This window comes from Petromyzon marinus, chromosome 74 (genome assembly GCF_048934315.1).
Source record: "Petromyzon marinus isolate PM22_M1 ecotype Great Lakes invasive population chromosome 74, UKy_Petmar_22M1.pri1.0, whole genome shotgun sequence".
In the NCBI taxonomy this organism is placed as follows: domain Eukaryota; kingdom Metazoa; phylum Chordata; class Hyperoartia; order Petromyzontiformes; family Petromyzontidae; genus Petromyzon; species Petromyzon marinus.
The window spans coordinates 6962595-6989400 of NC_133740.1; the positions used below are offsets into that span (position 1 = coordinate 6962595).

General features: G+C 53.1%; 1 protein-coding gene across 6 annotated transcripts in view; it reads right to left on the bottom strand.

The window, feature by feature from the left end:
- The window catches only part of LOC116958207 (calmodulin-regulated spectrin-associated protein 1), a 296794-nt gene that overhangs the window by 59371 nt on the left and 210617 nt on the right, over positions 1 to 26806 (bottom strand). The gene's annotated exons all lie outside the window — the stretch shown is intronic.

Consider the following 26806-nt stretch of genomic DNA (forward strand, 5'->3'; position numbering starts at 1 on the left):
GATGACAACACACTACTACTCCGCGACTGCTCCCGACGCAGGTTGTATCACACTACTACTACTCCACGACTGCTCCTGACGCAGGTTGTATCTGCGCTTGATCAACAAAGATGATGGCCACCTTCTGTCTTCGATGGCCGGCCAAAAGCCGCCGCCGCGAGGACGATGACCGGAGTGGTCGTGATGATGACGGCGACGGCTTAGAGCCCCTTGACGAGATCGGCAAAGCAGCAAGGTTAGCGGTGGTTCATTTGTGGCAAGAAGCACTTTGTGTGCGTGCGTGCGTGCGTGCGCGCGCACGTCATTGAGTCCGCCACCTTACAAGCAGCGCATTCGTTCGGCACATGCCGGGTGGAGCCAGGCATATAGGGCGCAGGGGGTCGCGAGGGAGAAGAGTTAACGACGCGGAAAGATGGATGGCGGGGGAGCGATGGGAAGAGTAGGGAGAGACATAGCGGGAGGCGTAGAGAGGGGGGGGGGTGGTGTAGCAGGCAAGGACCTCGCGCACCCAGCGATCGAACGCCGCTCCCTCGCCCGTCGGTGACGGCCAAGCCCCAAACGTACGGGCGGCAGCAGCGGCAGGAAGAGCAGCAGCAGCAGCAGCAGCAGGAGAAGCACACCCACACCCCAGCGATGGCTTCTCTGTTGCGACAAAACAGATGCGGCGTCGGCATCGCCGTCGAAGTGGCGTGCGGTGGCTGCGTGGCGGCGGAGGAGGAGGAGGCAGCGCCCTGCCGCTCATTTCATCCTGCACATCGGGCCTACGCTGGGATTGCCATCGCCGTTGAAAACAAAGATCCCCCCCCCGCCGCCGTGTAGGCTGTAACAGGCTGTATAGGGGCAAGTGCTGTTAGTAGCGAGCACCTCACACACAGACACAGACAAAGATCCCCCATGTAGGCTGTAACAGGCTGTAGGGGCAAGTGCTGTTAGTAGCGAGCACCTCACACACAGACACAGACAAAGATCCCCCGTGTAGGCTGTAACAGGCTGTATAGGGGCAAGTGCTGTTAGTAGCGAGCACCTCACACACAGACACAGACAAAGATCCCCCGTGTAGGCTGTAACAGGCTGTAGGGGCAAGTGCTGTTAGTAGCAAGCACCTCACACACAGACACAGACAAAGATCCCCCGTGTAGGCTGTAACAGGCTGTAGGGGCAAGTGCTGTTAGTAGCGAGCACCTCACACACAGACACAGACAAAGATCCCCCGTGTAGGCTGTAACAGGCTGTAGGGGCAAGTGCTGTTAGTAGCAAGCACCTCACACACAGACACAGACAAAGATCCCCCGTGTAGGCTGTAACAGGCTGTAGGGGCAAGTGCTGTTAGTAGCGAGCACCTCACACACAGACACAGACAAAGATCCCCCGTGTAGGCTGTAACAGGCTGTAGGGGCAAGTGCTGTTAGTAGCGAGCACCTCACACACAGACACAAAGATCCCCCGTGTAGGCTGTAACAGGCTGCAGGGGCAAGTGCTGTTAGTAGCGAGCACCAACAACAACAACAACAACCGCCATTCGCCACTAAGTGGCGGTGACGTCACCACGACGCTTGTGCCAGGCTATGTGCACCGTGAGGCCACGTGAAGTGTCGAACGCCCGCTGGCAGGAGGTCACTGGGCAGACCCAGGTGCCACGGGTCGACTGACTGAGATGACTGGCTGATGCACCACCTGTGCCCCCTACTGTGCCAACCTGCTGTGCTTTAGCCACCCGGCATTCCGCTCGTTGTTGTGAGCGTCGCTCCTCCGCCCTCCGTTGTTGTTGGAGGGCGACTGCCTCCAACTGCCCAGTAGCATCCTTCACGAGCCTCCTCCACAGAGGCCGTTGTTGACACCGCTGGTACCAGTCATCGGCAAGTCCACTCAGCTCCACGTCCTCCTGTACCACATCACTCCATCTCTTCTCTAGCCCGTGCCGCGCCCGCTCAGCCCCCTCAATCCGGCCAAACAAAAGCTATTTCGGCATGCGGTGGCTGGGCATGCGGGCTACATGACCCAGCGAGCACCTCACACACAGACACAGACACAAAGATCCCCCGTGTAGCCTTTAACAGGCTGTAGGGGCAAGTCCTGTTAGTAGCGAGCACCTCACACACAGACACAAAGATCCCCCGTGTAGGCTGTAACAGGCTGTAGGGGCAAGTGCTGTTAGTAGCGAGCACCTCACACACAGACACAGACACAAAGATCCCCCGTGTAGCCTCTAACAGGCTGTAGGGGCAAGTGCTGTTAGTAGCGAGCACCTCACACACAGACACAGACAAAGATCCCCCATGTAGGCTGTAACAGGCTGTAGGGGCAAGTGCTGTTAGTAGCAAGCACCTCACACACAGACACAGACAAAGATCCCCCGTGTAGGCTGTAACAGGCTGTAGGGGCAAGTGCTGTTAGTAGCGAGCACCTCACACACAGACACAGACAAAGATCCCCCGTGTAGGCTGTAACAGGCTGTAGGGGCAAGTGCTGTTAGTAGCGAGCACCTCACACACAGACACAGACAAAGATCCCCCGTGTAGGCTGTAACAGGCTGTAGGGGCAAGTGCTGTTAGTAGCGAGCACCTCACACACAGACACACAGATCCCCCGTGTAGGCTGTAACAGGCTGTAGGGGCAAGTGCTTTTAGCGAGCACCTCACACACAAAGCTCCCCCGTGTAGCCTCTAACAGACTGCAGGGGCAAGTGCTGTTAGCAAGCACCTCACACACACACAGACACAGACAAAGCTCCCCCGTGTAGCCTCTAACAGGCAGTAGGGGAAAGTGCTGTTAGTAGCGAGTATCAGCAGCAGCAGCGCCTATGAAGGCTACCGGCACTGTGGCACACGAGGGGGTGGGTGGCCAGCACCACAAAGACAAACATCCCCCATATATCCTTAACAGACTATAGGGGCAAGTGCTGTTTGCGAGCACTGCTTATGAAGGCTGGCACAATGGCACACAAAGGCAAAATCATAGATCCTCCATATAGCTTTAATAGACTATAGGAGCAAGTGCTGTGAGTAGCGTGCAGCAGCGCCTATGAAGGCTGCCGGCACTGTGGCACACGAGGGTGTGGGTGGTCAGCACCACGCCCGGCCGCCTTTGTCTCCCCAGCTGCAACGCTTACTGCACACCGCACCAGGTACTCATTTTTGAGGCCGATTCGACCTAGGCGAGACCCAGCACTGGTTCAAGTTAACCGTCACCGATGGTGTTGGTGGCCTTGAGCGGGAACGTGAACGTGTGTCGCCGGTGTTCGCAGCGCGACGCGCCAACCCCGCTTGTGCCACTGCTCCCCAAACACGCAAAGACAAAGATCCCCCGTATGGCCTTGACACTGTGGGGGCAAAGTGCTGTTCGCAAGTTCCAGCAGCGGCTACGCAGGCCCGGCACACGGGATGGCCTGCACCGCGCCCGGTCGCCTCTCGCCTACTGCCGCGCCACGCCGCGCCGCGCCGGCTACTCATTTTGAGGCCGAGTCGACCTAGGGGAGGCCCGGAACCAGTTCAGATAAATCGTCGCCGGAATCGAGCTCGTCGCGCTGGCGCTCCCCGTCACCGCCGGCGCCAGCATCACCGCCAGCATCACCACCAGCATCACCACCAGCATCACCGCCAGCATCACCGCCAGCATCACCGCCAGCATCACCACCAGCATCACCGCCAGCATCACCGCCAGCATCACCGCCAGCATCACGACCAGCATCACCACCAGCATCACCGCCAGCATCACCGCCAGCATCACCGCCAGCATCACCGCCAGCATCACCGCCAGCATCACCGCCAGCATCACCGCCAGCATCACCGCCAGCATCACCGCCAGCATCACCGCCAGCATCACCGCCAGCATCACCGCCAGCATCACCGCCAGCATCACCGCCAGCATCACCACCAGCATCACCACCAGCATCACCACCAGCATCACCGCCACCATCACCGTACGCACAAGAGCCCCCCCCGTGTGGAAAATCACCGAGCGCGTCCTCGCTTTGACGCACGGCAAGTCGCGACGGCAGATCCATTGTCGCGCCGATTCGCTCTCAGCAACGGGGATTTGCGTTCGAGGCACAATCCGTCGCGCACACCACCGCAGACGCAGCCGCAACACAGATTCGGTCAGCGCAGATTCGGCGACATCAGAGATTCGGTCGGCACCACAACATGGCAACCGCAGGCTCGTGGCGGACACCCGATTCAACTTCGATCGCCGCGGCGACGCACACGGACCGACAGTTTCCCCGGGTTGCGGGAGACCCCCTGCCCCCCACCTCCCTGCCCCCCCCCCCTACAAATCGTGTCGACGAGTAAAAGAAGGAAGAAAATTCGACGCGCGGACATCTTTCGCGTTCGCTGCGCGAGCGAAAGGCAGTGTGCGGATGAACGCCGCGGAGCGAGGAGGCGCACCACAGGGCAGCCGCCGCCTTACGCCTCCTCGCTCGGAGCTCCACCGTGGTCGGAATTTATCTTCGATTTTGGGGGGGGGGGGGGGGGGTAGCTGCGCCTGTGTTCACGTGTGCAACAACGCAGGTGAAGAGATCCCGCAGCGACACAGGGTGTCACGCTCACCAACTCGGATTCACGCCCGAGAGCGGACTCGCCACGTTCACGCGCCACACGTTCACGGCCGTGGCAACGGACGTCTCAGCCGCGGCAACGGACGTCTTCAGCCGTGGCAACGGATGTCTCACACGTGGCAACGGATGTCTCACAAGTGGCAACGGATGTCTCACACGTGGCAACAGATGTCTCACAAGTGGCAACGGATGTCTCAGCCGCGGCAACGGACGTCTCAGCCGCGGCAACGGATGTCTCACACGTGGCAACGGATGTCTCACAAGTGGCAACGGTTGTCTCAGCCGTGGCAACGGATGTCTCAGCCGCGGCAACGGATGTCTCAGCCGCGGCAACGGATGTCTCACACGTGGCAACGGATGTCTCAGCCGTGGCAACGGATGTCTCACACGTGGCAACGGATGTCTCACACGTGGCAACGGATGTCTTCAGCCGCGGCAACGGATGTCTCAGCCGCGGCAACGGATGTCTCAGCCGTGGTAACGGATGTCTCAGGCGCGGCAACGGATGTCTCGGCCGCGGCAACGGATGTCTCAGCCAGTGGCAACGGATGTCTCAGCCGCGGCAACGGATGTCTCAGCCGTGGCAACGGATGTCTCAGCCGTGGCAACGGATGTCTCAGCCGCGGCAACGGATGTCTCAGCCGCGGCAACGGATGTCTCAGCCGTGGCAACGGACGTCTCAGCCGTGGCAACGGACGTCTCAGCCGCGGCAACGGACGTCTCAGCCGTGGCAACGGATGTCTCACACGTGGCAACGGACGTCTCAGCCGTGGCAACGGACGTCTCAGCCGCGGCAACGGATGTCTCAGCCGCGGCAACGGATGTCTCAGCCGCGGCAACGGACGTCTCAACCGCGGCAACGGACGTCTCAGCCGTGGCAACGGACGTCTCAGCCGCGGCAACGGACGTCTCAGCCGTGGCAACGGATGTCTCACACGTGGCAACGGACGTCTCAGCCGTGGCAACGGACGTCTCAGCCGTGGCAACGGACGTCTCAGCCGCGGCAACGGACGTCTCAGCCGCGGCAACGGATGTCTCAGCCGCGGCAACGGACGTCTCAGCCGTGGCAACGGATGTCTCAGCCGCGGCAACGGACGTCTCAGCCGCGGCAACGGACGTCTCAGCCGTGGCAACGGACGTCTCAGCCGCGGCAACGGACGTCTCAGCCGCAGCAACGGATGTCTCAGCCGTGGCAACGGACGTCTCAGCCGCGGCAACGGATGTCGCAGCCGCGGCAACGGATGTCTCAGCCGTGGCAACGGATGTCTCAGCCGCGGCAACGGATGTCTCACACGTGGCAACGGATGTCTCAGCCGCGGCAACGGATGTCTCAGCCAGTGGCAACGGATGTCTCAGCCGTGGCAACGGATGTCTCAGCCAGTGGCAACGGATGTCTCAGCCGCGGCAACGGATGTCTCAGCCGTGGCAACGGATGTCTCAGCCGTGGCAACGGATGTCTCAGCCGCGGCAACGGATGTCTCAGCCGCGGCAACGGATGTCTCAGCCGTGGCAACGGACGTCTCAGCCGTGGCAACGGACGTCTCAGCCGCGGCAACGGACGTCTCAGCCGTGGCAACGGATGTCTCACACGTGGCAACGGACGTCTCAGCCGTGGCAACGGACGTCTCAGCCGCGGCAACGGATGTCTCAGCCGCGGCAACGGATGTCTCAGCCGCGGCAACGGACGTCTCAACCGCGGCAACGGACGTCTCAGCCGTGGCAACGGACGTCTCAGCCGCGGCAACGGACGTCTCAGCCGTGGCAACGGATGTCTCACACGTGGCAACGGACGTCTCAGCCGTGGCAACGGACGTCTCAGCCGTGGCAACGGACGTCTCAGCCGCGGCAACGGACGTCTCAGCCGCGGCAACGGATGTCTCAGCCGCGGCAACGGACGTCTCAGCCGTGGCAACGGATGTCTCAGCCGCGGCAACGGACGTCTCAGCCGCGGCAACGGACGTCTCAGCCGTGGCAACGGACGTCTCAGCCGCGGCAACGGACGTCTCAGCCGCGGCAACGGACGTCTCAGCCGCGGCAACGGATGTCGCAGCCGCGGCAACGGATGTCTCAGCCGCGGCAACGGATGTCTCAGCCGTGGCAACGGATGTCTTCAGCCGTGGCAACGGATGTCTCAGCCGTGGCAACGGATGTCTCAGCCGCGGCAACGGATGTCTCAGCCGTGGCAACGGATGTCTCAGCCGCGGCAACGGATGTCTCAGCCGCGGCAACGGATGTCTAGCCGTGGCAACGGATGTCTCAGCCGCGGCAACGGATGTCTCAGCCGTGGCAACGGATGTCTCAGCCGCGGCAACGGATGTCTCACACGTGGCAACGGATGTCTCAGCCGCGGCAACGGATGTCTCAGCCGTGGCAACGGATGTCTCAGCCGCGGCAACGGATGTCTCAGCCGCGGCACCGGATGTCGCAGCCGCGGCAACGGATGTCTCAGCCGCGGCACCGGATGTCTTCAGCCGTGGCAACGGATGTCTCAGCCGTGGCAACGGATGACTTCAGCCGTGGCAACGGATGTCTCCGCCGTGGCAACGGATTTAATCGCGATGACAGATTCATTGTCACGCCGATTCACTCTCAGCAACGAGGATTTACGTTCGAGACAAATCCGTCGCGCACACCACCGCAGACGCAGCCGCAACACAGATTCGGTCAGCGCAGATTCGGCGACATCAGAGATTCGGTCACCACAACAACACGCCACGCTGTTGTTCCCTTCCCTGCTCTCTCGTGTGACACGGAAACAACGATTCACTCAAATTATTGAATGACTGCAGGGGCCCCCAACCCCCCCCCCCCCCCCCTTTAGCACCACCACTCCCCCTCAACCCCCAAAAGACATCTGTGAAGAGCTTCAGAGCTCATCGGATTCCCCGCAGGCTAAATGAAGACTCCCCATTGTTATACCGAAGGGGGACAAACAAGTGGAGAAATAGCGCAGAGTGACGGTGCCGGGCAGAGTGGGATCGTAGCGGAGTAGTTTGGTAAGGGCCCTGGCGGAATTCATTAAATGCCCGCCCCCCCGCCGCCCCCGTCCAATCAATTTGTTTAAAAAAGAGCTTTACAGCTCTTCAGATTCCGCACAGTCTAAATGAAGATCCCCATTGTTATTCTGGAGGCGGACAAACACGCTTGGAGTAATAACGCCGAGTGACGGTGCTGGGCAGAGCGGTTTGGCATGGGCCCTGGCGGAAACAATGAAATGGGGACTTCCCTACTCTTTCGTTATTTTGGTAAAGTCACGTAGGTATAAAATAAAAAAATATATATATACCTACGTGACTTTTATATATATATACCTACGTGACAACTTTACCGAAAGAACCAAATAGTATGGATTCCTGCAGTCACGAAAGCTTCAAATCAAGAAAAACAAACGGTTGGTGCTGTTAGCGTCGGGATGTTGTGCTAACCCAGTGGTGTGGCCAAACCCTGTCTCACCAGCGCGTACGTGCTACTCGTTCACGTCTTAGTTGCCATAGGGTAGACCCAGGAACGGTTCGGATATCACCGCCCGCCGATGTCGGCTGTGGCAAGGAATCGAACTCAGGTCGCCGGGTCCCTAGCGCGGTACCGATGAACTATGAGAGCCACCGCTCCTCCGCTACCTCCGTCTAATATACAGGCAGAGACAAATATTCTCCGTGTCGCTTTGAGCAGACTGCTGGGGCGCGAGTGCTCTTAGCGAGCACCCCGAATATATTTATGAAAAACAAACGAGAGCTCTGTAGCTCATCGGATTCCCCTGGCTTGCAAGTACAGCGTAAAACCTCGGGATTTTCGAGCATAATTCGTTCCGGAAACGTGTTTGTAATCCAAAGCACTCGTAGATCGAAGCACTCGTATGTCAGTTGTGATCGCGTGACGCTCGGCAGTACAAAGCGTGCACACGTACTACTCTTTGGTTTTATTTCGGCAAAGTCACGCAGGTAAAACGAATTAAAATAAACAATTAAAATACGACGTTTCGGAGGCAACGCAAGCTTCCGCCTTCAGGTGGGACCAGTCACAGCCAAAATCGCTGCGAGGCTCTGGGAACCTAGCGCTTAAATACAGGTTGAGGTGGGGCGGGGGGGGGTGTGGGAGGGGCCATGTGGGGGGACTTACGGTGGGGTGCGGAGGGGGGGGATGGGTCCTTGTGTGTGTGCAGGGATGAGTTAATCCGTCTTTTGTTGTGTGTAGGGTGCGGGAGATGGGTCACCGTGTGTGTGCAATATACGTACTACTACTCGTATTGCAAGACACCCCCCCCTCCCCCTTCTCGCACGTTTATCAAATTAATATTTATTTAAAACGTTTAGCTCGTCTTGCAAAACACTCGCAGACCAAGTTGCTCGCAATCATTATGAGACCTCCGTTGCCAGTAACAAGATATAGGAATAGGTTTTACCCTTTTAACTGGCACAAAAACTGACACCTTTGTTCAAGGCATCATGTTTGCAATAACCACAACACAAGCAGTCAAAATGCAAACAAAAAAGACAACTCTGATAATAATATTGGCACTGTCCTTGAATTTGATTGGTCCACACCCGAGACGGCTTTTCTTAGAGCCTAGTCTTATGGCGTCATCTGGTCCAACACCAATGGAGACTAGGCTCTAAGAAAAGCTGTCTCGGGTGTGGACCAATCAAATTCAAGGACAGTGCATAGTATTATCAGAGTTGTCTTTTTTGTTTGCATTTTGACTGCTTGTGTTGTGGTTATTGCAAACATGATGCCTTGAACAAAGGTGTCAGTTTTTGTGCCAGTTAAAAGGGTAAAACTTGCTCGCAATCCACAAGCTTTTACTGTCTAAATAAAAGGATTCTGAATATCTGTTTTTTATTGTTTTTAACCAGGTAAGGCCCCCACACCGAGCTACGGATGAATAGCTCCTCTTCAGGAGTGGCCTGGCGGTCACAAGTTACGTCAGCACGACCAAGTGGCGGCTTTCCATCGCGTCGCAATTTAAAGCAGCGGCCAAACACTCTGAGCGTGTGACGACGATTCGAAATGTGGGGGAGGAAAAAGTGGGGGACCCGGAGGGAAAAAAATCCATGCCGCCACGGGGAGAGAGAGAGAGAGACACGTAAACTCCAAATATACAGCAGCAGCAGCAGGCATCATCAGAGTCGGGATCGAACCCACGACCTACCGCATGCCAGGCGAGGTAGTTAACATCTCATAGCCACCTTGATGATCATGATGATGAAAGAGAGAGACACGCAAACTCCAAATATAAAGCAGCAGGCGTCATCAGGGTCGGGATCGAACCCACGACCTCCTGTAGACCAGCGAAGGTAGTTAACATCTCATAGCCACATCAACACTCCAAATATACAGCAGCAGGCGTCATCAGGGTTTGGATCGAACCCACGACCTCCTGTATACCAGGCGAGGTAGTTAACTTCTCATAGCCACATCAACACTCCAAATATACAGCAGCAGGCGTCATCAGGGTTTGGATCGAACCCACGACCTCCTGTATACCAGGCGAGGTAGTTAACTTCTCATAGCCACCGTGACGATGATGATAGAGAGAGACACGCAAACTCCAAATATACAGCAGCAGGCAACATCAGGGTCGGGATCGAACCCACGACCTCCTGTGTACCAGGCGAGGTAGTTAAAATCTCATAGCGACCGTGATGATTATGACGATGATGATAGAGAGAGACACGCTAACTCTAAATATACAGCAGCAGGCGTCATCAGGGTCGGGATCGAACCCACGACCTCCTGTATACCAAGCGAGGTAGTTAACATCTCATAGCCACCATGATGATGATGATAGAGAGAGACATGCTAACTCCAAATATGCAGCAGCAGCAGGCATCATCAGGGTCGGGATCGAACCCACGACCTCCTGCGTACCAGGCGAGGTAATTAACATCTCCTAGCCACATCCACACTCCAAATATAAAGCAGCAGGCGTCATCAGGGTCGGGATCGAACCCACGACCTCCTGTATACCAGGCGAGGTAGTTAACATCTCATAGCCACATCCACACTCCAAATATACAGCAGCAGACGTCAGGGTCGGGATCGAACCCACGACATCCTGTATACCAGGCGAGGTAGTTAACATCTCCTAGCCACCGTGATGATGATGATAGAGAGAGACACGCAGACTCCAAATATACAGCAGCAGGCATCATCAGGGTCGGGATCGAACCTACGACCTCCTGTGTATCAGGCGAGGTAGTTAACATCTCATAGCCACCGTGATGATGATAGAGACACGCTAACTCCAAATATACAGCAGCAGGCATAATCAGGGTCGGGATCGAGCCCACGACCTCCTGTATACCAGGCGAGGTAGTTAACATCTCATAGCCACCGTGATGATGATGATGAAAGAGAGAGACATGCTAACTCCAAATATGCAGCAGCAGCAGGCGCCATCAGGGTCGGGATCGAACCCACGAACTCCTGCGTACCAGGCGAGGTAGTTAACATCTCCTAGCCACATCCACACTCCAAATATACAGCAGCAGACGTCAGGGTCGGGATCGAACCCACGACCTCCTGTGTACCAGGCGAGGTAGTTAACATCTCGCCAGCGCGCAGCCTCCCCCCACCTCTGTCGTGCCCCAGCTGGGCCTCTCCGGCCCGTGGGCCCCCCCCCCCCCGGGTGAGGCCGCAACCCGGCCTGGACACTCCCCCATGAGCCACTGCACCCTGCTTTGAATTCACAGAATCTGAAGGCGGCAAAGCAAAAAAAAGAACACGGATTTTTTAAACAACGCAGATTCGCCCAGGGTTGGGTCAATCCGGGGCTAAAAAGAAATCAACACCCTCCCTCCCCGGGCGGCGGTTCACCCTGCCGCGAATATTGAAGCGGGTTTAGATCCCCTGTTGTCGGGGTGGGGAGCAGATGGGGACGAAAGCAAATCAGCCACGCGGGAACCCCGTGGGAATCCGTGGCATCGACTGCACCACCGTCTCCCTTTCTAGGAGTGGTCGACGGCTGGGATTGCTAAAAAGGCTGCCGGACACCACCCCACCGCAAACACAAACTCCATCGCCACCACAACCATCACGACTCCTACCAACATCACCACCACCATCCACTCACCATCACCACCACAACCTCCATCACCACCACCATCCCCACCACCGGTTCCCGGTCAAAAGCTCTCGGGGGCCGAAGGCCGAAACCGCTCTGGCCAGCCGTAAAAATCCACCCTTGGACATCTCGGCTAAAAAAAATCCACCACCACCCCTCCTGCCCTCTCCTCGCCAGAAAAAGAAAAAAAAACAGCCAGTCCATTGCCCGAGCAATCGGAATCCAGAGCAGAGCATTTAGTTGACACACGACTGCAGGAGGAGGAGGAATCCAAAGAGCTATAAAGCTCTTTCTCAAATACGTCCCAGACAAGAGGTCCGCCATGGGGGTCAGAACGTTACAACAACTACGAACGATACATAATCGAGGCTTTTTGGTTACATCGCGTAAATATACCACCAACACGACATTGTTAAACCCACCACCAACACAACATTGTTAAACCCACCACCAACACGACATTGTTAAACCCACCACCAACACGACATTGTTAAACCCACCACCAACACGACATTGTTAAACCCACCACCAACACGACATTGTTAAACCCACCACCAACACAACATTGTTAAACCCACCACCAACACAACATTGTTAAACCCGCCACCAAGACAACATTGCTAAACCCACCACCACCAAGACATTGTTAAACCCACCACCAACACAACATTGTTAAACCCACCACCAACGCGACATTGTTAAACCCACCACCAACACGACATTGTTAAACCCACCACCAACACGACATTGTTAAACCCACCACCAACACGACATTGTTAAACCCACCACCAACACAACATTGTTAAACCCACCACCAACACGACATTGTTAAACCCGCCACCAACACGACATTGTTAAACCCACCACCAACACAACATTGTTAAACCCACCACCAACACAACATTGTTAAACCCACCACCAACACAACATTGTTAAACCCACCACCAACACATTGTTAAACCCACCACCAACACATTGTTAAACCCACCACGAACACAACATTGTTAAACCTGCCACCAACACAACATTGTTAAACCCGCCACCAACACAACATTGTTAAACCCACCACCAACACAACATTGTTAAACCCACCACCAACACGACATTGTTAAACCCACCACCAACACAACATTGTTAAAACCACCACCAACACGACATTGCTAAACCCACCACCAACACGACATTGTTAAACCCACCACCAACACGACATTGTTAAACCCACCACCAACACAACATTGTTAAACCCACCACCAACACAACATTGTTAAACCCGCCACCAACGCGACATTGTTAAACCCGCCACCAACACAACATTGTTAAAACCACCACCAACACAACATTGTTCAACCCACCACCAACACGGCATTGTTAAACCCACCATCAACACAACATTGTTCAACCCACCACCAACACAACATTGTTAAACCCACCACCAACACAACATTGTTCAACCCACCACCAACACAACATTGTTAAACCCACCACCAACACAACATTGTTCAACCCACCACCAACACAACATTGTTAAACCCACCATCAACACAACATTGTTCAACCCACCACCAACACAACATTGTTAAACCCGCCACCAACACAACATTGTTAAACCCACCACCAACACAACATTGCTAAACCCACCACCAACACGACATTGTTAAACCCGCCACCAACACAACAATGTTAAACCCACCACCAACACAACATTGTTAAACCCGCCACCAACACAACATTGTTAAACCCACCACCAACACAACATTGTTAAACCCACCACCAACACGACATTGTTCAACCCACCACCAACACAACATTGTTAAACCCGCCACCAACACAACATTGTTAAAACCACCACCAACACAACATTGTTAAACCCACCACCAACACAACATTGTTAAACCCACCACCAACACGACATTGTTAAACCCACCACCAACACAACATTGTTCAACCCACCACCAACACGACATTGTTCAACCCACCACCAACACGACATTGTTAAACCCACCACCAACCCAACATTGTTAAACCCACCACCAACACGACATTGTTCAACTCACCACCAACACAACATTGTTAAACCCACCACCAACACAACATTGTTAAACCCACCACCAACACGACATTGTTCAACCCACCACCAACACAACATTGTTAAACCCACCACCAACACAACATTGTTAAACCCACCACCAACACGACATTGTTAAACCCACCACCAACACGACATTGTTAAACCCACCACCAACACGACATTGTTAAACCCACCACCAACACGACATTGTTAAACCCACCACCAACACAACATTGTTAAACCCGCCACCAACACAACATTGTTAAACCCACCACCAACACAACATTGTTAAACCTGCCACGAACACAACATTGTTAAACCCGCCACCAACACAACATTGTTAAACCCACCACCAACACGACATTGTTAAACCCGCCACCAACCCAACATTGTTAAACCCACCACCAACCCAACATTGTTAAACCCACCACCAACACGACATTGTTCAACCCACCACCAACACAACATTGTTAAACCCACCACCAACACAACATTGTTAAACCCACCACCAACACGACATTGTTCAACCCACCACCAACACAACATTGTTAAACCCACCACCAACACAACATTGTTAAACCCACCACCAACACGACATTGTTAAACCCACCACCAACACAACATTGTTAAACCCACCACCAACACAACATTGTTAAACCCGCCACCAACATAACATCGTTGATGGCGAGTTTAACGACACGTTCATATTCACGCCATCTAACCCAAAAGCCTCGATGATGTATCGTTTGTTGTTGTAATGTTGTAAATGTTCCGGGTTTACTCTCCAACACACCGGTCAGTGCCGAGCTAGTAACCGAATTGGCACGGTTTGGCTCCGTGACACAGCCTCACTCGCCGGCTGCGTGGGGGGTGGTCGCGGATTTAACGACGCATTTTTATTCACGCGAGCCAGCCCAAGCACATCTATTGTGCATAATATTGCTCGCGAAAGCATCATCCTCCTACTACTACGTGTTAAACTAACAAAACAATTTAATAGTCGAAAACACGACGGGAGTGCAAAGAATGGGAAAGGTAAGGACATCACTCGAAAGAATATAAAAGTTAAACTAAACCATTTAAATTTTTACCAGGTAAGGCCTCAACTGAGCTATTTGATTTTCTTTTTCAAAAGCGACCCTGGCCATCACAAGCGACAGCTCAACCAAAGTGGCTCACCGTCACCATCACCGTGTGGAAATTTATAGCGGCAGCCAGACACTTGAAACGAGTGAGAGAGCGCGATTCGGGGGCACGGGAAACCACAGATGGGTAAGAAAGGGCAGCTCTAAAAAAACATGAAAATGTAAAACTATTTTTGTTTTACCAAGCAAAGGCCCCACTGGGCTGTGGCTTTTTTTTTTCAGAAACGAAGACGGCTATCGCAAACGATAGCTCAACTTAGTGACTTATCGTCGCGTGGCAATTTACAGCCACCAAAAACTCGAAACATCTCCTAGCCACTGTTATGATGAGAGAGAGAGACACGCAAACTCCAAATGTACAGGAGGCATAGTCAGGGTCGGGATCGAACCCACGGCCTCCTGCATACTAGGCGAGGTAGTTAACATCTCCTAGCCACCGTTATGATGAGAGAGAGAGAGACACGCAAACTACAAATGCACAGCAGGCATAGTCAGCGTCGGGATCGAACCCACGGCCTCCTGCATACCAGGCGAGGTAGTTAACATCTCCTAGCCACCGTTATGATGAGAGAGACACGCATACTCCAAATGTACAGGAGGCATAGTCAGGGTCGGGATCGAACCCACGGCCTCCTGCATACCAGGCGAGGTAGTTAACATCTCCTAGCCACCGTTATGATGAGAGAGAGACACGCAAACTCCGAATTGTCAGAAGGCATAGTCAGGGTCGGGAACGAACCCACAGCCTCCTGCATACCAGGCGAGATAGTTAACATCTCTTAGCCACCGTGATGATGAGAGAGAGAGAGAGACATGCAAACTCCAAATGTACAGGAGGCATAGTCAGGGTCGGGATCGAACCCACGGCCTCCTGCATACCAGGCGAGGCAATTAACATCTCCCATCATAAACCAACCCCGCCCGGTCTCGCACCAAACCACACTGCCCATCACCAAACCGAAGCTGTTAATCCATCACGCGGAACTCCGGTCACCCTCGCAGCAGATTCCGGCTCGCCATTGAACAAAGAGGGCGGTCACCGCATCGCGTGGCGCTTTCCTGATGCGCTTCTGCGGCCGTCTGGAACGCTCTTCCCCTTACGATATTTGGAAGCCACTGGGGAGCTGTGCGCACTTTTAAACCATCATGTAGATTGACAAAACTAATTGCTTTAGAACTGCTGTTTGTGTGTTTAGTTTGTTGTCCTTCACCCCCCCCACCACGCATCTCCGATTAGCGCGGTTGGCTACATACGACGCGAAAGAAGTTCAACGTATGTACACTACACTACAACAACACTACATACTACACTACTATATACTATACGCTATACTACTAAACACTACTATATACACTATTTTACACTACACTACTATACACGACTAGACTACTACACTATACACTACAGTATACACTGAACTAGTAAACACTACACCACTGCACGACTATACACTGCTAAACACTACATTATACACTACACTATACTCCTACACACTACACCACTATAATCTTGATTTGCAGATTTCGTGACTGCAGGAATCCATACTCTTTGGTTCTTTCAGTAAAGTCACGTAGGCAGAAATAATTATAATAGATCACGGCGTTTCGATCGCAACACAAGCGGTCGCCCGCGGGCGGAAAAAAATAATATTACAGCAGTCGGTTCAGCAGTTCCACTGTTTATATTTAAAGCTTTCGTGACTGCAGCGATTCATATTCTTGGTTCTTTGGGTAAAGTCACGTTTAGATGGGAAATAATAAAATAATAAAAACAAAAACGTAATACATTATTTTATTAACATAATTAAAATAATTATGTTTTATTTTATTACTTTATTAAATTATGTTTTAATTTCATTATTTCCCTTCTACGTGACTTTACCGAAAGAACCAAAGAGTATACACCACTGTACTAAATTAAAAACCCATTTCTTTAGAACTGCTTGTTGTTGTTGTTTGTTAAATTTATAGCCTCCCACCGGCACCTCGACTTACCACGGCTGGCTATGTACGGTGCGAAAGAAAAAGATCAACATAGCACACGTACATACAGGGACTCCTCTACCGACCAACGAGTTAGGTTCCAGAGGTCTGTGTTCGTAAGTCGATTCCAAACATGTTGTACGGCGTGTACACTAAACACGGGGAATGGCTTTAAAAGTTGTATAATCTCCTGTAGATGTAGATGCCACTGGTTCTTCACGTTCTGCAGATGTAGATGCCACTGGTTCTTCACGTTCTGCAGATGTAGATGCCACTGGTTCTTCACGTTCTGTAGATGTAGATGCCACTGGTTCTTCACGTTCTGCAGATGTAGTTGCCACTGGTTCTTCACGTTCTGTGGAAGTAGATGCCACTGGTTCTTCACGTTCTGCAGATGTAGATGCCACTGGTTCTTCACGTTCTGAAGATGTAGATGCCACTGGTTCTTCATGTTCTGCAGATGTAGATGCCACTGGTTCTTCACGTTCTGCAGATGTAGATGCCACTGGTTCTTCACGTTCTGCAGATGTAGATGCCACTGGTTCTTCACGTTCTGTGGATGTAGATGCCACTGGTTCTTCATGTTCTGTGGAAGTAGATGCCACTGGTTCTTCATGTTCTGTGGAAGTAGATGCCACTGGTTCTTCACGTTCTGCAGATGTAGATGCCACTGGTTCTTCATGTTCTGTGGAAGCAGATGCCACTGGTTCTTCACGTTCTGCAGATGTAGATGCCACTGGTTCTTCACGTTCTGTAGATGTAGATGCCACTGGTTCTTCACGTTCTGCAGATGTAGATCCCACTGGTTCTTCACGTTCTGCAGATGTAGATGCCACTGGTTCTTCACGTTCTGTAGATGTAGATGCCTCTGGTCCTTCACGTTCTGCAGATGTAGATGCCACTGGTTCTTCACGTTCTGTAGATGTAGATGCCACTGGTTCTTCACGTTCTATGGATGTAGATGCCACTGGTTCTTCACGTTCTGCAGATGTAGATGCCACTGGTTCTTCACGTTCTGTAGATGTAGATGCCTCTGCTTCTTCACGTTCTGCAGATGTAGATGCCACCGGTTCTTCACGTTCTGCAGATGTAGATGCCACTGGTTCTTCAAGTTCTGTAGATGCCACTGGTTCTTCAAGTTCTGTAGATGCCACTGGTTCTTCACGTTCTGCAGATGTAGATGCCACTGGTTCTTCATGTTCTGTAGATGTAGATGCTACTGGTTCTTCATGTTCTGTAAAGGTAGATGCCACTGGTTCTTCACGTTCTGCAGATGTAGATGCCACTGGTTCTTCACGTTCTGTAGATGTAGATGCCACTGGTTCTTCACGTTCTGTAGATGTAGATGTCACTGGTTCTTGACGTTCTGCAGATGTAGATGCCACTGGTTCTTCACGTTCTGCAGATGCCACTGGTTCTTACGACTCTCGGTCCATACGGGCAACTAGATGTACGGACTGGTTTTGTTCGTATCTCCGAAAGTTCGTAAGTCGAATGTCCGTGAGTGGAGGAGCCCCTGTACGCACAAAGCCACCAGAGGCACCCACGAACCAAACCCCGCCGCCGTTGCTCTGTGACCCCAGCGTGCCCCTCCTGCCCCCCCCTCCTCAACTGCGTCATTGTGTAAAATAAAAAAAACGCACCGTCATGTCACTGCCCTCTGGGCGTTTGAAGTGGGGACGTCGATCGTTAACCAGCAGGGCTAACGCATTAATAATCTGCACTGGAAGCTCATAACACCCGCATCGTCACGGGCGCAGGCGACGCCGTCACCAGCCTAAAAGCTATTTATCGTAGACACCCACAGAGACCCGTACTCGTACTCAGAGACCTATACTCACAGACCCATAATCATACTAAAACTTTACTTGTTATTTTACCAGGTCAGGGCCCACTAAGCTATCGACATCTAGCGCTTTGTTTGAGAAGCGACCTGGCTCTCACAAGTAACAGCTTGCAGAAGTGGGCATGTCGTAGTCACGTGGACATTTATGGCGGCAGCCAAATATTCGAACCGTGCGACGTTGATTATAAACGTTTAGGGGCACAGCCGGAGGACCCGGAGAAAAATCCACGCGACCATGGGGAGAGAGAGAGAGACACGCAAGCTCGAAATATACAGCAGGCGTCAAGGGTCGTGATCGAACCCACGCGCTCCTGCATACCAGGCGAGGTAGTCAACATCTCCGAGCCACCGTGATGATGATGAGAGAGAGAGAGACGCAGACTCCAAATATACAGCAGCAGGCATCGTCAGGGTCGGGATCGAACCCACGGCCATCCTGTAGACCAGGCGAGGTAGTCAACATCTCCTAGCCACCGTGATAATGTTGATGATGAGAGAGACACGCAGACTCCAAATCTACAGCAGCAGCAGGCATCGTCAGGGTCGGGATGGAACCCACGACCTCCTGTATACCTAGCGAGGTAGTTAACATCTCCTAGCCACCGTGATTATGATGATGATGAGAGAGACACGCAGACTGCAAATATACAGCAGCAGCAGGCATCGTCAGGGTCGGGATCGAACCCACGACCTCCTGTAGACCAGGCGAGGTAGTTAACATCTCCTAGCCACCGTGATGATGATGAGAGAGAGAGAGAGACGCAGACTCCAAATATGCAGCAGCAGCAGCGGGCATCGTAAGGGTCGGGATCGAACCCACGACCTCCTGTAGACCACGCGAGGTAGTTCACATCTCATAGCCACCACAGTGCCTTTATCTGGATATACCAAGTACATAATTGAGCAAGAGAAACCGTACGAATATATTACTCGGGCACATTCTCTCCCACTGCTGAAATCACGTCTCTCCCAGCTTCCCCCCCCCCCCCCACACACATTGTTACTCACAGAAGGTACAGCAAGCGAGAGAGAGAGAGAGGTGAATGACTGCGTTCTGCCATCGCCTCTCATATCCCATCGACATCAACTCAGGGCCAGGCCCCCATTAGCTCGTGGCAACAGCAGCAGCGACTGAGATGTGATCGCGAGTTGTCTGCCATGCAGCGGTGTCGGGCCTGGCACAAGCGGTGAGTTTCACGGGATCTTAAAACTCTCCGCATGTGCCCATCGCAGCGCTCTGCTCAACGCAATGGGACAACAGTCACCAGAGAGACTCGCAGAGACCACCTCACACTCACAGTCACCTCACACTCACAGTCACCTCACACTCACAGTCACCACACACTCACAGTCACCACACACTCACAGTCACCTCACACTCACAGTCACCTCACACTCACAGTCACCTCACACTCACAGTTACCAGAGAGACTCACAGTCACCTCACACTCACAGTCACCACACACTCACAGTCACTTCACACTCACCACACACTCACAGTCACCTCACACCCACAGTCACCTCACACTCACAGTCACTTCACAGTCACTTCACACTCACCTCACACTCACCTCACACTCACAGTCACCTCACACTCACCACACACTCACACTCACAGTCACCTCACAGTCACCTCACAGTCACCTCACAGTCACCTCACAGTCACCTCACAGTCACCTCACACTCACAGTCACCTCACACTCACCACTCACAGTCACCTCACACTCACAGTCACCACACACTCACAGTCACCACACACTCACAGTCACCTCACACTCACAGTCACCTCACACTCACAGTCACCTCACACTCACAGTTACCAGAGAGACTCACAGTCACCTCACACTCACAGTCACCACACACTCACAGTCACTTCACACTCACCACACACTCACAGTCACCTCACACCCACAGTCACCTCACACTCACAGTCACTTCACAGTCACTTCACACTCACCACACACCTCACACTCACAGTCACCTCACACTCACCACACACTCACACTCACAGTCACCTCACAGTCACCTCACAGTCACCTCACAGTCACCTCACACTCACAGTCACTTCACACTCACCACTCACAGTCACCTCACAGTCACCTAACAGTCACCTAACAGTCACCTCACACTCACCTCACACTCACAGTCACCTCACACTCACCTCACACTCACAGTCACCTCACACTCACCTCACACTCACAGTCACCTCACACTCACAGTCACCTCACACTCACCTCACACTCACAGTCACCTCACACTCACCTCACAGTCACCTCACACTCAGTCACCTCACACTCAGTCACCTCACAGTCACCTCACAGTCACCTAACAGTCACCTCACACTCACAGTCACCTCACACTCACCACACACTCACACTCACAGTCACCTCACAGTCACCTCACAGTCACCTAACAGTCACCTCACACTCACCTCACACTCACAGTCACCTCACACTCACAGTCACCTCACAGTCACCTCACACTCACCTCACACTCACAGTCACCTCACAGTCACCTCACACTCACCTCACACTCACCTCACACTCACAGTCACCTCACTCACAGTCACCTCACTCACAGTCACCTCACACCCACAGTCACCTCACACTCACCTCACACTCACAGTCACCTCACACTCACGTCACACTCAGTCACCACACAGTCACCACACACTCACAGTCACCTCACACTCACAGTCACCACACACTCACAGTCACCACACACTCACACACTCACCACACACTCACACTCACCACATACTCACAGTCACCTCACACTCACAGTCACCACACACTCACACACTCACCACACACTCACAGAGTCACCTCACACTCACACAGTCACCTCACACTCAGTCACCACACACTCACAGTCACCTCACACTCACCTCACACTCACAGTCACCACACACTCACAGAGTCACCACACACTCACAGAGTCACCTCACACTCACACAGTCACCACACACTCACACTCACCTCACACTCACAGTAACCTCACACTCACCTCACACTCACCTCACAGTCACCTCACAGTCACCTCACAGTCACCTCACACTCACCTCACACTCACCTCACTCTCACAGTCACCTCACTCACAGTCACCTCACTCACAGTCACCTCACACCCACAGTCACCTCACACTCACCTCACACTCACAGTCACCTCACACTCACAGTCACCTCACACTCACGTCACACTCAGTCACCACACAGTCACCACACACTCACAGTCACCTCACACTCACAGTCACCACACACTCACAGTCACCACACACTCACACACTCACCACACACTCACACTCACCACACACACACACAGTCACCACACACTCACCACATACTCACAGTCACCTCACACTCACAGTCACCACACACTCACAGTCACCTCACACTCACCTCACACTCACAGTCACCTCACACTCACGTCACACTCAGTCACCTCACACTCACAGTCACCTCACACTCACCGTCACCTCACACAGTCACCACACACTCACACACTCACCACACACTCACAGTCACCACACACACACACAGTCACCACACACTCACAGTCACCACACACTCACAGTCACCACACACTCACAGAGTCACCTCACACTCACACAGTCACCACACACTCACCTCACACTCACAGTAACCTCACACTCACCTCACACTCACCTCACACTCACAGTAACCTCACACTCACCTCACACTCACCTCACAGTCACCTCACAGTCACCTCACACTCACCTCACACTCACAGTCACCTCACTCACAGTCACCTCACTCACAGTCACCTCACACCCACAGTCACCTCACACTCACAGTCACCTCACACTCACGTCACACTCAGTCACCACACAGTCACCTCACACTCACAGTCACCACACACTCACAGTCACCACACACTCACACACTCACCACACACTCACACTCACCACACACACACACAGTCACCACACACTCACACACTCACCACATACTCACAGTCACCTCACACTCACAGTCACCACACACTCACAGTCACCTCACACTCACCTCACAGTCACCTCACACTCACGTCACACTCAGTCACCTCACACTCACAGTCACCTCACACTCACCGTCACCTCACACAGTCACCACACACTCACACACTCACCACACACTCACAGTCACCACACACACACACAGTCACCACACACTCACAGTCACCACACACTCACAGTCACCTCACACTCACAGTCACCTCACTTCACAATCACCTCACACTCACCTCACACTCACCTCACAGTGACCTCACACACTCACCACACACAGTCACCTCACACTCACAGTCACCTCACACCCACCTTCACCACACACTCACACTCACCACACACTCACGCTCACAGTCACCTCACAGTCACCTCACACTCACAGTCACACTCACCACACACACACACAGTCACCTCACACTCACAGTCACCACACACTCACCCACTCACCTCACACTCACAGTCACCACACACTCACAGTCACACTCACCACACACTCACAGTCACCACACACTCACAGTCACCACACACTCACAGTCACCACACACTCACAGTCACCACACACTCACACTCACCACTCACAGTCACCACACACTCACACTCATCACACACAGTCACCACACACTCACAGTCACCACACACTCACACAGTCACCACACACTCACACAGTCACCACACACTCACACAGTCACCACACACTCACACAGTCACCACACACTCACACAGTCACCACACACTCACAGTCACCACACACACTCACAGTCACCACACACACTCACACAGTCACCACACACTCACACAGCCACCACACACACACCACACACTCACACTCACCACACACTCACCACACACAGTCACCACTCACAGTCACCACACACTCACACTCATCACACACAGTCACCACACACACACAGTCACCACACACTCACACAGTCACCACACACTCACACAGTCACCACACACTCACAGTCACCACACACACTCACAGTCACCACACACTCACAGTCACCACACACTCACACAGTCACCACACACTCACACAGTCACCACACACACTCACACAGTCACCACACACTCACACAGTCACCACACACTCACCACACACACCACACACTCACACTCACCACACACTCACACAGTCACCACACACTCACACTCACCACACACTCACACAGTCACCACACAGTCACCACACACACACCACACACACCACACACTCACACTCACCACACACTCACACAGTCACCACACACTCACACAGTCACCACACACTCACACAGTCACCACACACTCACAGTCACCACACACTCACAGTCACCACACACTCACAGTCACCACACACTCACAGTCACCACACACTCACAGAGTCACCTCACACTCACACAGTCACCACACACTCACAGTCACCTAACACTCACAGTCACCACACACTCACCTCACACTCACAGTCACCACACACTCACACTCACCTCACACTCACAGTCACCACACATACACTGTCACCACCCACTCACACAGTCACCTCACAGTCACCACACAGTCACACAGTCACCTCACACTCACACAGTCACCTCACACTCACACAGTCACCTCACACTCACAGTCACCACACAGTCACCACACACTCACCACACACTCACCACACACTCACAGTCACCTCACACTCAGATTCACCACACACTCAGTCACCACACACTCACAGTCACCACACACTCACAGTCACCACACACTCACAGTCACCTCACACTCACAGTCACCACACACTCACACAGTCACCACACACTCACACAGTCACCACACACTCACAGTCACACTCACAGTCACCTCACACTCACAGTCACCTCACACAGTCACCACACACTCACACAGTCACCACACACTCACACAGTCACCACACACTCACACAGTCACCACACACTCACACAGTCACCACACACTCACACAGTCACCACACACTCACACTCACCACACACTAACAGTCACCACACACTCACACTCACACCACGGTCACCACACACTCACACAGTCACCACACACTCACAGTCACCACACACTCACCTCACAGTCACCACACACTCACAGTCACCACACACTCACAGAGTCACCTCACACTCACACAGTCACCACACACTCACAGTCACCTAACACTCACAGTCACCACACACTCACCTCACACTCACAGTCACCACACACTCACACTCACCTCACACTCACAGTCACCACACATACACTGTCACCACCCACTCACACAGTCACCTCACAGTCACCACACAGTCACGCAGTCACCTCACACTCACACAGTCACCTCACACTCACACAGTCACCTCACACTCACAGTCACCACACACTCACCACACACTCACCACACACTCACCACACACTCACAGTCACCTCACACTCAGATTCACCACACACTCAGTCACCACACACTCACAGTCACCACACACTCACAGTCACCACACACTCACAGTCACCTCACACTCACAGTCACCACACACTCACACAGTCACCACACACTCACACAGTCACCACACACTCACAGTCACACTCACAGTCACCTCACACTCACAGTCACCTCACACAGTCACCACACACTCACACAGTCACCACACACTCACACAGTCACCACACACTCACACAGTCACCACACACTCACACAGTCACCACACACTCACACAGTCACCACACACTCACACTCACCACACACTAACAGTCACCACACACTCACACTCACACCACGGTCACCACACACTCACACAGTCACCACACACTCACAGTCACCACACACTCACCTCACAGTCACCACACACTCACCTCACAGTCACCACACACTCACACAGTCACCACACTCACACAGTCACCACACACTCACAGTCACCACACACACTCACAGTCACCACAAACTCACAGTCACCACACACTCAGTCACCACACACTCACACAGTCACCACACACTTACAGTCACCACACACTCACAGTCACCTCACACTCACAGTCACCACACACTCACACTCACCTCACACTCACAGTCACCACACACTCACCTCACAGTCACCACACACTCACAGTCACCTTACAGTCACCACACACTCACACAGTCACCACACTCACAGTCACCACACACTCACACACTCACACAGTCACCACACACTCACCACACTCACACACTCTCACCACACAGTCACCACACACTCACACAGTCACCACACACTTACAGTCACCACACACTCACAGTCACCTCACACTCACAGTCACCACACACTCACACTCACCTCACACTCACAGTCACCACACACTCACCTCACAGTCACCACACACTCACAGTCACCTTACAGTCACCACACACTCACACAGTCACCACACTCACAGTCACCACACACTCACACACTCACACAGTCACCACACACTCACCACACTCACACACTCTCACCACACAGTCACCACACACTCACACAGTCACCAAACACTCACAGTCACCACACACACTCACACACTCACCACACACTCACAATCACCACACACTCACAGTCACCACACACACTCACACAGTCACCACACACTCACAGTCACCACACACACACACAGTCACCACACACTCACCACACACTCACCACACACACACAGTCACCAAACACTCACAGTCACCACACACACTCACACACTCACCACACACTCACACAGTCACCACACACACACTCACCACACACAGTCACCACACACTCACAGTCACCACACACTCACACAGTCACCACACACTCACACACTCACACAGTCACCACACACTCACAGTAACCACACTCACACAGTCACCACACACACACTCACCACACACACTCACCACACACTCATAGTCACCACACACTCATAGTCACCACACACTCACAGTCACCACACACACAATCACCACACACACACACAGTCACCACACACAGTCACCACACACACACACACACAGTCACCACACACTCACTCACCACACACTCACTCACCACACACTCACTCACCACACACACACTCACACAGTCACCACACACTCACACAGTCACCAAACACTCACAGTCACCACACACACACAGTTACCAAACACTCACAGTCACCACACACACTCACACACTCACCACACACTCACACAGTCACCACACAC